Raw genomic sequence first — 18858 nt, 5'->3', positions numbered from 1 at the left:
TGTTCAGATGGGAACTATAACACTATCACCGATGTTTCATTCACTGATTCTTTTTCTTAATTATAAGCATCCCAACGTAACTCCCTGGACCACTAGAACAGAAATAGCTGTGTCTGTGACCTTTACAGGGATGTCACTTATCAGACTTTTAAAAACAGACTGGAGATAAAAAAAAAAGATTCTTACAATAAAGAAAGGAACATGACACCTTGAAGAGTAATCAATTATGCGAATGGTTTCACTGCCTGTTATACCATGGATTATGCTTTCATTTTTCATATTAATGTTCTTTATGTTTTTCAATTAGTCACAGCAAATTACCTGTCCTTCGCCTTGGCAAGGACAGCTCAATGGGTCTCTGTAGAGTATTTTCCAAAATTTGTCTGGTGAATTCTTTCTTGAATTCTCCTTGAGGCATTAACATGTAATTTTTTGAATGAACAAATGTTTTCCATTTGACACCATCTTATTCATGTAGGAAATTACCTACTGAAAAAGAAGTCTGAGAAATTTGCCTTTTTGTGGCAATGGTGCATTGCAAATGATAATTTTAGCTTAAATATAAAAAGAATTGAATGCTCAAGAAAATTACAATACCTTCAATATGTCTTAGTCATTCTAACACAGGCAAACTGTCATGGAGCAGAGCAAAGAGCAACTACTCAGATTTCTATTTCTTTCTATTTTGTTCTGCCTAGTCTTAAGGAAGTGCCTACTCCTTTGCACTCAATCTCACTATCCATATAGTTCCCATGACACAACACCTAACAAGTATGCTATAGCATACTACTATTCCCTGTTCAAGCCCTTGGGATGTGAGACCTTTTAGTCGAGGAATGTTATCTTCATCATACCTGAATCTCTAGCTCTTAGTTAGCAATCTGCTCTGCAAAGGTAGGTACTTACTAATTCCTGAATAAATAGTCATTTGCCTCTGAAGATCAAATAAATTCTTGTTACGTATACCCTAATTCTACAAATTAGGTTTATTTAGGGTCCAATAAAAACATTGTGTATTTTACTCTCTCATATTCCTACATAGAGAGACCACATACATCCTTTGATCTTTAAAACTCCACAGAATAACACCAAATGTTACCACTACAAAGACCTTCAAATAGCCTAGCACCTTACTTTAAGACTCCTCTGCTATGGGCTAACATTATCTTCTTTGATGTATACAGAGACTTTACCATAAATAAGCTCCCTCAATTGAGATGGAGTCCAAATTGACCATTTTTGTTACCAAATGAGTATTTCAGTGCTGGGACTGGGTAACATTCAACTGAATTGTTGGCTAAAGTGGTCCCAGGGAAATTCCCAAATAACTCAGGCTGCTGCCAAGACTATAGGATGTTCTCTACAAACTGACAGCAAGACCTCATTGCTGAAGACAAAACCTACACAACTCATTGAACATGAAGAAGTCAAACTGTTGCCTACATAGGACCTTTACTCCTACATTCTAGCATCATTGTTATAGGAAAGTACCCTGCAGACTACCAAAACAGAAATGTAAACACCAACCCACCCATAAAACCTTTTCTCTACAATGTTGCCCTGCCTGCAAAATACGTCAGGGCAATGATGGCACAAAGCTTATAGAAGGAACCAACTAATGTTTGATTTGACATAAGGCCCACCCCATGAGACAGAACCCATTACTGGCACTACATGGATAACCAACATCGTGAGACTAGATAGGCCCAGGGACCCAAAGAAAAACCAAATATTATTGTTAAGTGGAAGAAAAATAGCAATAAAATTACTCCTAATGACATTCTGCAGCACTCATATATCAGTGTCTTGCTAAACCATCATCAGAAAAGCTTCTACGTACAGCAGTTGGGAATAAATACAGATATTCACATGCAGGCATTTGAAAGAAAGATAGATAGGTAGATAGCTAGATAGACAGATAGATAGATAAACACACATAGATCTAAATGGGATGTTTCCTCCAAATCTCTCGCTTCATATCTCAGAGAACCCCATGGAAGTAGAAGTGAAAAGAGTGTAAGAACAATAAGGTATGGAGGACACCAGGAGATCAAGGTCCTCTACATCAACTGAGCAAAGTTCATATGAGCTCAGAGACTGAGGCAACAAGCACAGGGCCTGCATGGGTCTGTACCAAGTCCTGTGAGTATATAGAATAGCTTTCAATCTAGTGTTTTTATGGAACTCCTGAGTATGTAAATGAGAGTGTCTCTGATTTTTGTGCCTTCTCTAGGGCTCGTTCCTTCTGTTGGTTTGCCTTGTCCAACTTCTATGAGATGGTTTTTGTTTTATCTTAGAATATTTTATTGTCGTGTCTGCTTTTTTATCTCTTAGAAGCCTATTCTTTCCTAATAAGAGACAAAAAGGGAGTAGGTCCAGATGCAGGAGGTAGGGAGGGGAAACTAGAAGTAGTAGAGGGAAGGGAAACTGTAATAAGAATATAGTATATGATAAAAAAGAATCTGTTTTCAACAAAAGGGAAAAATAAGCTACTCCAAACATTACCAAAATGGTGTCTCAGTGTCCACATAAATTGCTCCCACAGGTTGGTAAACTCTTTTGAAAGATTTAATTATGAGGAGAAGGAGGCACTTCTATCTCAAATAATTTGGTGTCATTTTATTTTGCATTCATTTGTTTAGTTGACTTGAGTGAATTGCAATGAAAGGAAAACCCCAAGGCTTGTTTTACAATTATATTTCTGCTATTCAGTAGAGGGTAACATCAGTTTTATTACACTCAGACTTCTTTCTTTTTATGACTGTGGGGAGGTAGGGAGAGAGGCTTCATGGACCCTGAGTTTCTTTGAAGAGCTACAATATATCACGAAACCAGTAGCTCTACTTTGTAATCTGTCTTTGCTATTAATGATTATTGCCACCACTAACGTAGAAATCTACAAAATGTCTTGATTATTTCAAACGTCAAGTTAGTTAAGCCCAACAGATGACATAAACTAGATTTTTTAAATGCTTCTACTGTTTATGGAGCATACAAATAAGTAAATTATAATTGGTATTTCTTAATTTTATATTCATTATCTAGAGATACATTTAAGCTACAAAGGATTTGGGAAAATAGCCTAGAAAGCCTTGAATTGAAGGAGAACAATATTGAATAATTATAAAAAGCTGGACAGGTCACTTGGTTTCCTTCATTTGGATATAAAGTATAACCCATCAACAATCATTATCTTTCTTTTCTATAGACTCTCATAAGAAATAGATGGGCTACATATCCTTCAGGTCCTATAATGAGGAGTTATTACAAGAAGCAAAAGATTCCTCCCATGACTAAACAGACGGTCTTCCTGGTTCTTTTCTAATACAATATATAGTGATTTGTCTCCCTTCTGTTTTGATGTAAATGTGGTTCATTATACTGGAATACAAATAAAAAATTATCCCTGTTTCTTTTTATGCCTATAAAACTCCTAAATAAAATGGCTCCCATCTTTCATGATTTCCATATTAAACAATAATTATGTCATTCTTAGTCTCTCTAATTTTTCTTCCTTTTATGCTACTCTTTAAAAAATTAGAATACTAAGTATTAGACGTTGGCATGTCAAACAAAATGCATTTTTGTTGATTCTCTTCTCTCCCTATCTTTACTATCTCCTTCTCACCTGGTATGTGAGCCAAGTCTTCTTTCAGGTTTTATGTCATGTTTCTTTTACTCTCCCTATTCTTCCTTGAAACCTCTTCTCCCTTTTAAAGTTTCCTTTCTAGTCTTAATTTTTAATGGAAACCACCATACTTACTTCCATAATGGCAGCACTAGTTTACAAATCTACCAGCATTGGATAAAGATTTCTTTCCCACACATCCTAACCAGTATCTGTTATCATCTTAGTAATAGCCATTTCTTAGTAATAGCCATTCTGACTGGGATGAGATGGAATATCAAAGTAGCTTTATTTTTAACTATTTTTAGAATATTTACTAGCATTTAAATTTCTTCTTTTCAGAAATGCTAGAGGAAAACAAAAGGAATATACTTCAAGATATATATGTAGATAAAAACTTCCTGAATAGGACTATACTATCACAGGATATAGCCCTAGGAATTTACAAGTAGGACTCCATGAAATTTAAAAAAAAAAAAAATGCACAGAAAAGCAAACTACCAGAAGAATGGATAGAGCCTAAGTAATGGGAAAAAAATTTTTGCTAGTTATACATCATGCAGAACACTAATATATAGAATGTATGAAGATCTACAAGAATTAAGCACTAAAAAATGAAAGTGAGAATCAATAAATAGGCTGTTGAAATAATTTATCTTTCTAATTTACTTTAGTGCTGAAAAATAGAACATCTCAGACTCTACATTCTCTGTTATTGATCAGAGTAAAGACTTACTGTACTTTAATTAAAAATACCTTCCACCTGCAGAATCATATTATATCTCATTGCTTACACATAATTATTGACAAAAATAAAAGAAACAGGTGTACATGGAAGTGGGAAATGAGAGAGATTGTGCTTGTATGTGTGCATTTCATCAAGGTTTACAACCAGGGAGACATAAATTTTGTAGCATTAACGCCAAAGAACAAAATAAAAATGTTAATGATGATAATTTAAGGGCTGTTAATATAGAAATATCAATTTGATGGCAAAAAATACATTGTGTTCCTAAATTCCTAGATAAATAAAAACCACTTTGTGTCAAACTTCTTGCCAGACAGAAAGTTCAACATATTAAGACAAAAGTTATAAAGTAGAAAATAAGAAGCCAAATTTCAAGTCTTATTGTTTCCTATTGGTAAAATCCTGGTTTATTTATTAATTTATTCATTTATTTATTCTAGCTTTTTTTGAGACACTGTTTCAAGTACTAAATCCTGGCCTTAACATCCTTAGAAATCTAAGGTAGAACTTGGAGTCTTCATCTGCCTGCTTCTACTTGCCAAGTGCTGACTGATTAGTCCCTTAACTGTTTTTATCCCATAGTAAACACTCCTTGCTTAGAGTGGCATCCCAGTTTACAATTCCTCAAAGAATAGTCTCAGCATGTAGAGGTTAATAGGTACCAGTGTTCATGTTCATATTATGGGATCCCAGTTCTTTAGGCATACATTTTAAACCAGAGTGGACACAGAAGCAAACAAAATATAAAAATTCTTTATCTCTTGAATTTAAAATCTAGAATGGAAATAATAGAATAGTGGTACGTGCCTTTAATCCAAGCCCTGATCTACATAGTGAGCTCCAGGACAGCCAGAGCTACACAGTGAGATTCTAGCGCTAAAAAACCAAAGTGAATAATAATAATAATAATAATAATAATAATAATAATAATAATAATAATAATAATAGTAAATAAAATTTGAATCTGAATCCTGAGTTTTGTGCTGAGTGATACTAAAAACTACACTTAATATTCCTTTATTTTCATTTTTAAATTTTTCAAGTTGAAAATGCATATGCTAATTGTACTGTCCTTATATATAGGAACACAAAAATCTCTATATCTATGTCATTGTGTAAGGAGAAAATAGTTCAATGACTTCCTTCTCTTTTCATTACAAACAACTTTGGATTAAACAATTTATTAATATAAACTATGTTTTTCAATTTAATTAATTAACTAACTCACTCACATTCTAATTGTAGACCCTTCCCTCCTCTCCTCCTCATCCCATCCTCCCTCTTCCCTCAAACACCTTCCCTCACTCCTCAGAAAAGGGAACCCCACCCACCCCAGCTCATCAAGTCTCATGAGGACTGAGTGCATCCTCTTCCCCTGTGGCCTGGAATGGCAGACCCACAAGGGTGAAGTGATCAAAAAACAGGTAACTGAGTCCATGTCAGAAAGAGGCCCTGCTCCCCTTACTAATGGTCCCACATGAAACCTGAGCTGCCCATCTGCTACATCTGTATAGATGACCTTGTTCCAATCCATGCATGGTCATTGATTGGTGCTTCAGTCTCCACAAATCCCTCTGGATCCTCCTTACTTAGCGCAGTTGGTCTCTTTGTGGAGCTCAAACCAAAATTAATCCTGCCTACAAGATGTGCAGGGATAAAGATAGAGCAGAGATTGAAGGAATGTCCAACCAATGCCTGGCCAAACTAGAGACCCACCACATGGGAGAGAACCATATGATTTTATGTTGAATCTTCAGGACACACATATACATTGAGAGGAATCATATTTCAAGTCCGACGGAATATTATTACTTCTTCCCTGTTAGTTGTTATGCCATGAGAGCCATCCAATATTAAAATGATATATTGTGGCCTCACAGAGACAGAATGACCAACCAAAGTGCAAGCATGGGCTGGAACTAAGCCACCTACACATATGTAGCATATATTCATCTTGTTCTTCATGTGGGTGCCCTAACAATGGGAGCAGTAGCTGTCTCTGACTCTGTTACCTGCCTTTGGATCCCCTTCCCTTTGCTGGGCTGCTTTGTCTGGCCTCATTGGGAGAGGATAAGTTTAGTCCTGGTGAGACTTGAGAAGCCAGGGTGGATTGGTACTCCTTAGTGGCCTCCCCTTCTCTGAGATCCTTCTGAGAGATCCGAGAAGGAGAAAGAAAGCATCAGGGTAAGACAGGGAGGAGAGGAGAGAGGAGGCTGGGATCAGGCTCTAAATTGATTAAATAAGTAAATGAATAAATACATTGGAAAATGATATAATGCTTTGAACCATCTGAACAAAAGCTGACAGGAAAAACGATATATTTTGAAATCAGGGTCATATGCTGTTTCCAACCTTTATGGTTTAAAAAAATTACCTTTTGATTTTAACCAATAAAATTTTATGAACACCACAAAACCTACTGTGCACATAACTATGTCCAAATCTTAGCGCAAGAATCAATTGCTAAGTGTCTTCTATGTAACAGCAACTGTTGTAGGTAAAGACTGGAACATGTGTTGTTGAGTAAAATCACAGGCCTCAGTTAATTACAATGGTGTTCAGAGAATGGCCATCACAATAGATGTACATAGAGACAACTTGTACAATGTGAGACTTGAATAATAATTCTGATTTTCCATGTAAAGTAAATGAACTTTGTGAAGACGAAGAAGCATGCATGGATATTGGGAAGCAAGACAAGGAATGATTGCTAGTTGTACAGGAATTTTAATTCAGAACATGGCTGCTCTGGCAAGAGATCATATCCAAAAACCTTCTAGCTCTATGTGATCAGGCTGGAATACAAGCACATCTTTAATCCAGGAGACAGAGGCAAGCAGATCTGAGTTCAAGGCAAGCTTGGTAGAGAGCAAGTTTCAGATAAAGAAAAGTTGAGGTTCAGGCATGGCAATACATGCCTTTAATCCAAAACAATGAAGGCAAAGTTAGTTTGTAGAAAGAAGCACACATGTTTGAAAGTGATGTCTATTGAGTGGCAGAAAAAGTGACAAATCAGAGAAAGATATGACAGAACAGGATATGCCCAGCTCTCACAAGAAGAGAGAGGAAAGGGAAACTACCTAAGGGGCAACACAGAGAATGAAGAGCGAAGAGGCAGTTTTACCAGGACAGTAATAGAGAGACCAGTGACAGAGAAAGAACACAGGTGAAGACTGAATGAGCCAGAGAATGAGAAGGAGCAAGGGGATTAGAGAATATTGCTGACATTACTTTGGGGGCAAGCAGAGCACTTCTGGGGATGAGAGAGAAGCCAGATCAAATATGTTTGAGCCAGAACAGCTGAGTTGAACCAGGCAGCCCAGAGATCAGAAAGAACAAGCAAGGGTGAACTCATTAAGCAGTAAGTCTCAGAGGCTGAAGACATTCTAGGCCTAGGTTAGATTGTATGGAGGATAGAAGCTTCCAGGACTTGGCCTAGGTTAGCAGACAGAGGCAGTAATCCTAAGAGACAACAATTGTAACAGGTGAATAAAAGTTCCTTCTACAGTTAGTGAATGAATGCATAGAAGAATTTGGATTGAATTTAGATAGTTTACAGTTCAACTGACTTCTGGTCAATGTTCATAAAGTACCTATTATGTATGAGACACCTTTTGGTTTGTTTGTTTGTTTTTTGAGACAGGGTTTCTCTGTGTAGCCTTGGCTGTCCTGAACTCACTTTGTAGACCAGGCTGCCCTTGAACTCAGAGAGATCCACCTGCCTCTGCCTCCCTGAGTGCTGGGATTACAGGAGTGCACCACTATGCCAGGATCTGTGAGACACTTTGAGTACAAAGATAAAGAGCCTTGATAATGATGGATAATTTTAAAACATGATTACTAAAGGTCATTGCTTTCCAAGAACGTATACCCTAGTAGATGGGAAGTATGTAGAAAGGCATAAGTAAGAGAAGCATGTATTAGGTAAATGTAGTAACATAATTAGATACAGAGTAGGGAAAAAGAGAAGAGAGGGAGAGAAGGAGAGAGAGACAGACAGAGAGAGAGAGGGGGGAGCACAGTTAACACTGGGGAACTGTGTCGTTTTGTATTGGTGAGGATGTATGGTAAGAAAGGCTTTATAGGCTTATTATGGGCCATCTGAGCAGGATTTGGATTGTAGGCATTCATCAAACATGTTTGGGCACAAACATCAAGCCTTGATGAAATATGGGGCATCCAGAGAATTTGCAGCAATTGAGCATTAGTGAACGAAGAGGAAATAGTAATAAAAGAAATTAGACAAACAGATAGGAGTCAGGTTCCAGAAGACATTGGAAACTGCCTTAAAGCAATTTGGACTTAAATATATGAGCAGTTTAATTTTTTCGAGTAGAGATGGATTTGGTGGTGAAAGTTGGAGTGAGTTGAGGACAGTTCTAGACTTGGGAAGACTAAGTGTGTGACAGCTGCTTGGAAAAGTATCAGATTTTAGAAACAGTAATGAACCTGGATCTCAAAAAGCATAAGATTACTGAGTTTATGATTAATACATAGTTCTCAGTACAAATAAAACAAAGATGTAATTATGTGAGTGGGCTGTGACACCAGCTTAGAGGTATAATCATAGCGAACTACTTTGCCTAAGCATCCCAGTGCTGTTTACCTTCTGTTGGGCCATCACATTGGGTTTGAAATGACTGAGTCTACAAGTAAATAAACTAGAGACTCCAGGTGTTGGGATTCAATGTTTAGAGAAGTAGAGAACCTGGCAGGATTCTCCAAGGATGGATGAAAGTATTACCCAGCAGTGATAGTGGTCCAGCTGTGGAGCTGTGATTTAACAGTATGAATTTTCAACTGCTTCCAGCTATGAAAGATTCATTCTCCAGGAGAAAAAAAAAGCTATTAAGCACAAAATCCCAAGTAAATATGCCATGATTTTAGTCAATCAATAGATCACTGTTCATAACTGACTACACTACTAACAACAACAGATATAAAGCTATTAAACTTATTCAAGGTGGAGGAGAAAGAAACTTATAGTTTTCAGTGTCTAAGTCTGTTTGTCATACATGCTTACACAACAAAACCTAATATTCAGCTTTTTTCTCTGATTTGGAGAGGTAGTCCAGTATCACTTACACCTTCATAGAAATGGCATTTGAACAAAATGTACTTGATGATGGCTTTTCTATCAGGTAAGTTTAGTTTTTACACAAAAGAATCAACCATATCATCACTTTACCTTTTTTTTTTTTTTGCATTTTGCATTTTGCCTGTGTATTGACTTTTTATCACTGTGCCATGTTGAAGAATATGTTCTATAACTCCAAAATGTTTTTCATACAATAGTGCACTCACCATCTGAACTTGACAATTATTTGTGGGGAGTACTACAACAAAAAGCCACATCTTAGTCAGCTTACTGAATACGGATTTGTTTTCTTGTGATTCTGAAAGTGTTGGCAGGGTTGGTTCATTCAGATATCACAGACCTTGGTTTGCAGATGGCTGTGTCTCCCTGGTTTTCTCTGGGTGCTGAGATGTCTCTGGTGTTCTCCCTGTAAGCATCCTCATCCCATAAGAACAGCAGTTCTTTTGGATCACAGGCCCCTTATGAGGTCTCAGTTTATTTTCTTTATTCCTTTAAAGATCCTGTCTTTACATATGGCTACATTTTGGGTAATAGTGGTTAAGACTTCAACATGAAATCTAGGAATGTGGTACATTTCAGCCCAGAACAAATCCTTTCTTTTTTCCCCTCCCAACATTTCTTTAAACATACGAAACCCCCTTTCACTTGCATTACTGGCTGTTTTTGAAAAGAAGCCAATGGTTCTATTAGGTTGATGCACTAGAATGTACTTAACCTGTTCTCAAGTGCTAGGCATTTTCCATTATTGTCAGCATAGCTGCTGTTAGAGATAATGCTTCACTGAGCATCTTTGTGCATACAGCTTTTCCTTTCTCTTCAATTATTTCCTTAGGATAAATCCACAAGAGTAAGACTGCTGCATCATTTTTATGACTCTTGGTACATTTTTCTATATTACTTTTTAAATGGGTTAGGACAATTTGTACAGCAACCAGCAGTATAGGAATATGTAGCCTTTTAAAAATACTGATACTTGGTGTATTAATAGTGGTAGAATGTTACTCTGTTGCATTTTAAATTTGTAAGACGACAGAGGTTACAAAGTGTTGTGATTTTTTTACACAAATTAGAGTTATTCATATAAAATATCAAATCTTTATTGGAGTTTTAATTTCACAGGTCACTTTAAAATAAATTAATATATTCATTAACAAAATGATTTTAGTACATTTCAGGGGGCAGTCTGCTCTTTGCCAAGTGTTGCATCATGCTGGAAGACGCAAAAGCAAGTTGAATTCTTTTGTCTAAAATAAGAGGTACATGTTGGCTCTTATTGTCTCCTAGAAGTTTTAAGAAAAAAAATGTATGCCAGGCTTCGTGGTGCATGCCTTTAACCCCAGCACTGGGCGCAGGGGTGGGGGAGTGTGTGGCAGAGGCAGGCAGATTCCTGTGAGTTCAAGGCCAGCCTGCTCTACAAAGCGAGTGCAAGGCAGCCATGGCTATAGAGAAAATCCTGTCTCAAAAAGCAACAACAAAAAGACATCCAACACCAACATGTTTAAGTTAAAACTGATGAAATACTTGTGTCAGGATCTGAGGAGAATTTAGCAAAATACTATTGCATGTATTACAGTCACAAGTACAAAGCAAAAGATAGGGGTACTCTGAATCACAGGAAGTGAACTTCTATTCCTGTGGTGTCAGGGAAGAGTTTCCTAGGGATATACCTGAAGAGTTCAATCTAGAGGAGAGCAAAGAGGTGGCATGGCAAAGGAACATGGAGACCAAACAGAACAGAGACATTGCAAAGCTCGCTTGAGGTACAGAACGACATGAGTTTTGTAGGAAGTGGAAGAAGATAAATGGCAAAGTCAGATATTGAACTAGTATTTGCATTCCTCTGTACTGCTAAGCGTCTCTAAGTCAACCATGGGTGCTTCCACAGAAAGTAATGAATATACACGCCCACAATCAGAGGCAGAGAAAACAGAAAGCTGGTGATATGAACAGCAAAGAAAGTACATGCCATAATCAGTTACCATGGAAAACAACAAGGCAAACAATCTTAGGCCTTACATCTTTGAGTTATCAAAACTAGAATTGGTACTGTATCTCTGTCCTCCTGGGTGCTCCAAAAAAGAGGCAAGAGGATTGATGTGAGATTGTGGCCAATCTGCTATACATGGTGAGTTTCAGGACAGCCAGGGCTAATGAAATATTGTCTCACAACAATTGCAGCAGCAAAAGCGTGTGAATCTATGAATGCTACTTGCAAGTGAACATAAAAGAGTGTTCCAAAACTTTCCAAGTGACAAGTGCCCAACTTCCTTCTCTTTTCTTCAGTAAATACATATTTTTCTATATTCTTTTATATCCCATACATGCATGGGATCTATTTTGAATGAAGACCATTAATTCTTTCTAGGTCTATATTTAAGTCTACTACAAGTATAACTTGAACTCCATCTTAAAGACTTATTTGCTTGGTTCCTAGATGAATAAACTTCTCTAGAAGTTTCACATTTCATCATGAATGGTGGAAGTCACTCACTTGGGGACATATCTCTTATTAAAGATAAAACAATTTGAATAACTATAATGTTTCCTGAATCCCAGTTAGTTTTCCAAATGCAATGTTGCATCAGAAGTATTACAATGTCAGTAGAAATTGACCAAATCCATGGACATCAAGAATAAATGCAGTAGCAGAACAAGCCATGTAGTCTTTTAGGCTAACTAATTTCCAATTTTCATTCTTTAAAAAAAAATTCTGTAAAATGATAATTAAAAATAAAAAAGCTGACACAAGTGATCCTTTTTCTTAAAATACAAGAGGAAAATTAATTCAAATATTCCTTTACATGAAGTGCTCAATTAGCAAAGTTTGGAATGGTCCCAAGTGACAGTTTCAATCTTGGCTCTTCAAATAAAAGCAGACATATTTTTAGACTGTAGAACTGACTAAGATGTAAGTGGCTTGCAGTTAAAGTAATTGCATATCTGGTGGTGGTAAGTGAATTATAGGAGTGACAAATGCTGGTACTTAAATAATTTGAAGCAAACAGCATCTCCCTTCTGCATGGAGCAGAACTGAAGTCAGTAAAACATCTGTTTCATTTATTCTGCTCTTGCCTACATGGCTGAGGCCTGGTTCCCAGTTTGAGCTGATGCCATCCAATCACACACCGCAGGCAGTGGGGCTGTCTCAAACACCATCCAGCAAACAGACTGCCAATGTTTATTTCTAAAAGCAGGCAGGTTGGTTTTCTAAAAACTCCCAGCAAGGAAATAAAAGTGGCCCTCAATATATAATACTTAGCCTTAATAAAAGTTTATATTCTTATTTCAGTGGGAATGACTGTTTTCTTTTCCTAGAACTAGGAAGAAGCCCACTCCAATAGAGTGCTTTCCTGCCTAAATGGAATGCTTGTTATGGCCAACTCTCCACTTCCAGCTGTCAAGGTTCAGTCAAATTCTGCATTTTCTTTCATCCTTTTGTTTCCCTTTCTTTACTAAAACCCTTGGCTACTGCAGTGCTTATCACTGTGCACTCTAATAGCTATTCAATGCTCTTTCATCCTTCTCTAGTAAATAATAAAGTTATAGAAGACAGGGAGCAGAACACTCAGCTCAGTTCCAATCAATAACACGGTTCCTGGCAGTGGTAGTATTTACTAAATCTTTTGAATTATATATCAGAATTAAAAAGTTTCTTTAAGGCACTCAACCTCAGATATTTTAGGTAATACTTTTAATAATCACTTAACGAACATATATAGTAAAGAAGCGGTTTTCAAATCATACAGATGATATTCTTAGTTAGAAGTCAACCAACCATGGTCAGTTTATGCAGCAGTAAAAATCTAGAGGGTTGACTTTCTTGACTCCTTGTCAATCATGTTCTTCTAGGAGATCTAAAGATGCTATGCATGCCAAATTCATAGCTTGATAGAGTTGCAAGATTTTCTACAGCCCATCTGGTAAATAAAAGTTACCATTTTAAAATAAGTTAGTCTTTAATATGTGGAAATTTTTCTGGAGGTTGGGGAGCAAATAAAATTGTAAAGGCATTCTGATATCTATCTCTTTAAAAGTTCAAGAATATCTATTTTCAAAACCCCCTGCTTAGACAGTACCAACCTGACCTTTAGAATAAACTGGAGACATAAATTTGATGAAGTTGTTTTATATGTATTTTTAATTATCACAGTCATTGAGCAAGTTTCATTAAAATATGCAACCTGATCATTGATTAAATACCTGTTTATGCATTCAGTTCAGCTAATAAGTTATGTAGATTCACCAACTCTAAAGCTGAATCCCTAAATATGAAATTGGATCAGAATGTTGCAAATTTTTGTTAAGGTGAACTACAGAAAAAGTGACAAGTGCACATCCTAAGCATTAAACTTGGAGATTCAGTCTGCATAAAAGGGTAACTATGTTAAGTACAGAGTAGAATCAATGAACTATGAAATATGAACTGCATGTTGTGTGACAATGTCCTAAAATCATAACCTTTTCTCAGCAAAATTGTCTGCCTCCGTACAAAATGGATTCAAAATATAAGGACATGCCTGGTGTAGTTTCTGATACCTGTACATTCAGCACTTGGGAAGAATAGGCAGCAAGAAGTTGAGGTCAAGGCTAATGAAGACTACAAAATTAGCCTAGACCTAAAACAAAACAAAACAAAAAAAAAAAAAAAAAACAAAAAAAAAAAACAAAAAACAAAACAAAACAAAAAAACCCAAAAGTAGAAACAGATGCCGTGGTTTTCATTCTTCCTGAGATCCTACTTGACAAAATATTGACATGTAGTGCATTTATAGTTCAGTGTGTGCATGGTTTAGCTAGAAAAAGACCTCACTTAATAGTGTTTCCTGGAGCTAGAGAGGTGGATCAACAGACCATAGAGTATGTATTTCTTTTTTAGAGAACTTGACTGGTTCTAGTACCTAAGATGGTGGCTTACAGCCATCTCTAACTCCAGTTCTGGAAGATCTGATGTCCTTTTTTCCTCTATAGGCATTTACATTTGTATGCACATACTCTCCCCGCTGCCCCCCCCCGCAACATACACACATAGACATATATCAAATTTAATCGTTCAAACCTAAATTAATGTATTCTAAAATCCTTTTGACTTTTTCTTGATCCATATATATAGGAATTCTCCACCTTTAAGCCCATATAATATTTTAGTCTAAAAGTTACTAAGTGCATAATAATTCAACATTTTCCTTGAGTTTAAGTGCAAAGGGGCTACACATGTTAATACAAATATCAGTATTATTTACTCTTGGAATAGACTGAGAAACAAAGAAAACAGACTTCTTTGCCTCTCCTATTGTAGATATCACTTTGACACTACCACTCAGTCTTTGAGCTCCACCTTGGAAATAATCACTTGGATAGACACACAGAAAACAAAGCAAAACAAAACACTAAATTTTACGGCAGTCTGATGAAATTTAAAAGTAAAATGAATTCCAAATACCTAATGGGGTTTTTTTTCTTGCCGTGAGCCACTAAATTATGTTACTGTGCTAGAATTCATAGCTTCCTTTTAAAAGTAGTTCTCAGATACTGAATATTTCTCACTGGTAAAGTACCTGCTCACTATGCACAAAGTCCTGAGTCTAGTCATCAGTACCACAGAAATACAAAAAAGTAAATCTTTTAAATTAATATCCCATCCCATTTTAATATCAGCATAGTTATTTTAAGAGTTACTATGTGTAAATAGTTTTCCCCAAAACTCATAAGCATTATGTATAAATTGGCTTTATTCCCAGCTAAAATGAAGTCCAAATATAGAGTATAACAACTGTTAACTTAATATCATGTGATATGGTTTCATAAAGAATACATTCATGAAAAAAAAAAGAATACATTCATGATCATGTGATTATAGATTATAGATTGATACAGAGAAGAATATGGATTTGTATTAGTAATATTGCTACAATATCCGGGGGCATATTCCAGTAAGTTTTATGAAGGCCCTTCGACTCTGTTATGATATACTTTTGATTTTTAGATATTGTTATACTTTTCCTTACATTGAGATCTAGGTACAAAATTTCTGCTGTTATTTGAAAAGTAGCCTTCTGGTAAAATGTTGTCTAAAGACCATTTGAAAGATGAAAGTAAAAATGATATATGGGTTGGCTAGACAGCCACCCCAGGGAAATAGGAAGCATACAGGACATTCCAAACATTAATATGTCAAAATTATTGTGATCTGCTAGAAATGTAAAAAGACAGAAGGTGACTATTTTTTCACTGCAATGTTCCTGATCCTTGGGGTGTCTTTAAAACTAGTAATAATGAGAATAGGACATAGACACTGGACAGGCAGCTCATGACAGAGGTGTGGAAAGAATAGTAATAAATATGTCCTTAATTTTCCAGTCAGGAATGCCGGAAGGGAGCACTGATTAGTTATCTCCTCTTACAGAGCACCCTTGCATGCACATGCTGTGTGAGGGTAGGACTGAAACTCCACCTCCTACACTAGTCTCTTCTAGTAAACAGCTTCTGGAACTGAATTTCTACATTTTGTTGCTGGGAATAAATTATATCCATTGCCCAATTTTAGATCATTTCCTAAATTATGCTGGGGTTACCTCTTCAGAAATGAAGAGTTTTTGAGTAACCCTGACGGTCCATTAAAGAAGACTTCCTTTTTTCTAGCCAAGAGAACTAAATGTTCCTCTGGGTGGAAAGATAATATTTCAGTTGGGCCAAGAAAGGATGAGTCACTTTATGCCATGCTAAAGAGATGGGGAGAATAATTCTCCCTTTACAGAGATAATGTAGTTTTCTTTCCCAGAATAGCTGTTCTCTGTGAAGTCCCTTATGAAACTATAATCATTAAAATGGGTTAAGCAGACGGTTTTTCTAAGTTACTCAAAAAGCATCTCTCCCTTTTTTATTTTTTGTTTGTTTTGTTTTGTTTTGTTTTGTTTTTACTTTTTTATTTACCTCTCCTTCCTTTGTATATTTTCAAACTCTCAGCATGCTTTCCCACACGATCAGGGCTTTCTCACTCTTCTTCTCTGAAGGTATCTCCCTCCCATCTGATCTTACTATGTATCATCTTCAAATCTCAAACTTCTTTTTAGACCTTTGATTAAGGGGAAATTCACTAGAACACCTGTCACTCTAACCCCAATTAAGGTTCACATAATTTGCTCATCATGTTTGTTTGTTTGTTTGTTTGTTTTAATGCTATGAAGGCTAATTGTCAAGCAACCGAAAATGGATAATGGGTGGTCAGGATCTAACTAAGATTTTGAAGTTCATGTACTCATGATTGTCATTCTCTTTTGGGCCATTAATATTTTAAATTTAATTTCTTCTATTTTAGTCAGCCCAAATGCCTTTCACTACCCCTAGTCAGAAAATATTCTTTTTGATCTAAAAGTTCCCCTCAATACTGAATCTTTGTTTTAGCTAGAGTTATACATTTACTTTGTGCATTTATTTTGAGTTTTTAATAAACACATTGTAAAACAACAAAACTGAACAGTTATGACTATCTGAGATTTTAGAAAAAATACTTTTGGAAGACCAAAAAAAAAAAAAAAAAAAAAAAAAAATCACCTGCAGAAAGGGCTGAGTTCTTTAAGGAACAGCCATCAGTAATCTTTTGAAACTACAAGAATGATAAGAAAATCACCAAAAGCAACTTGAAAGATTAAAAGGCACGCTTTAGGACTCCTTTAATTTACCTGAAACTGGTTTTATAAGATCTGTTGACTATTTTCAAATATAACGTGAACAACAACAAAAACAGACATCACTGAGCTACAAAATAAGTAAAAGTAGAAATGTTATAAACTACATTTTAAAATTACATGAAATGAAGTGACTGTACATTTTTTTAAAAAAATTAAAGACATAAAATCACTTCAAAGTTGTATGTGACCTTTTTAAAAGAACTCTGAGGTAAAGGAAGCCTAATTGTTAAGAATACATTATAAATAATGAAGAAAAATGTCAACTTTTGAAATTGTTATCAAAAGGTATACTTAGAGGAAAATTCAGAGCTTTAAATAATTTTGTTGTAACATTTATAACATGAGCATGTTCAAGCTTCCACTATCTCAAAATGTTGCCCTGTATTGACCTTATATTTCTCTTTACTCACTGTGGCTCATCCACACATCCTTTCACTCATGGTCCAAATTGTATTCACCTGGACCATCATAATACAGTGTAATTTTAATGTGAGCTACATATGTATTTTCAAAAAACTTCTAAGAGTCACATTTGCAAAATAAAAAATAGACAAAAGTTAGTTTAATAATGTTTTAATCCAATGCCACCCAAAATACTGTCATTTTAACATGTAAACAATATAAAAATGTTTTAGTCTTGAAAATGCATTGTATCTCTGCTTCTACTTTCATGACACACATATTCTATCACTCATCATTTTTGTGTCTAGATAAGTTTTCAAAGTTAATTACCCTCAGTCAATACAGTTTTTCTGTTCTGTTAATTCTTGATTATATACATTTTCTTTTTGATTGTTTGTTTGTTTTTCCAGCAAAATATATGTAATTAAAGAATGGTACACTAAGTAAAAAGAGCCAGACACAGAATGACACATATTACACATTCTCATATGTGAAGGCTGAAAACTGGATGTCTGGAAGAAGAAAGGAAGCATCACAGTGGTGTGGGGCCTCCTGTTTGGGTAATGGAGCAGGGAATGAATTAAAAGAAAGTGCACTGACAAATGTACAAAATGACATAATGAAACTCATTATTTTATATGCTACTTCAAATGAGTAACAAAAAATGTTTTAACAAAGAAAACAGAAACAAAACACACAGTATCTTTACATCTTAATGGCTCCTTCACTTTATATATGCCACATTTAAGTGTTCAGTAGCAACATGTAGCTAATAATTATAATAGAAAGTATGGTCTAAGTATACTACCTTTGTTTGAGGTGGACCACATTGATAATACACATTCTAAAGCAGGGGATCATCTTTCTTGTACACTTTTATTTATTCATTGAGAATTTCATGGATGTATGCTATGATCATTTTTTTTTCACTCTTACTAACATCAACTTTCTAGAAGAGGTAAAATCAGCTTTTTCTATCTGAGAACTCTCTGATATCGGATTCTGATCATCATTTCCCTTTTCCTGTCCATCCCCATCTTTTTCTACCTCTTGATGTTCTTTTTTCTCCTCTAAAAAATTTAAATTGAGATTCCCTTGCAGTTCTCACTTCAGTGCTTCATTACTTGAGGATATCAGGTTGAAATTTGTGGAGAACTTTTCAACTCTACCTCTGTGTTTTGCACTTTACTATTCTAGAAGGGTTCCCAAGACTGACAGTATCAGCGTCATTTGGCACCTGTTTGAAGTCTACAATCTGAGGCACAACACCAGATCCACAAAAGAAGAACCAGCT

This window comes from Acomys russatus, chromosome X (assembly GCF_903995435.1).
Source record: "Acomys russatus chromosome X, mAcoRus1.1, whole genome shotgun sequence".
Taxonomy (NCBI): Eukaryota; Metazoa; Chordata; class Mammalia; order Rodentia; family Muridae; genus Acomys; species Acomys russatus.
The sequence above is the reverse complement of the archived record's forward strand: the minus strand, read 5'-3'. Positions refer to the sequence as shown.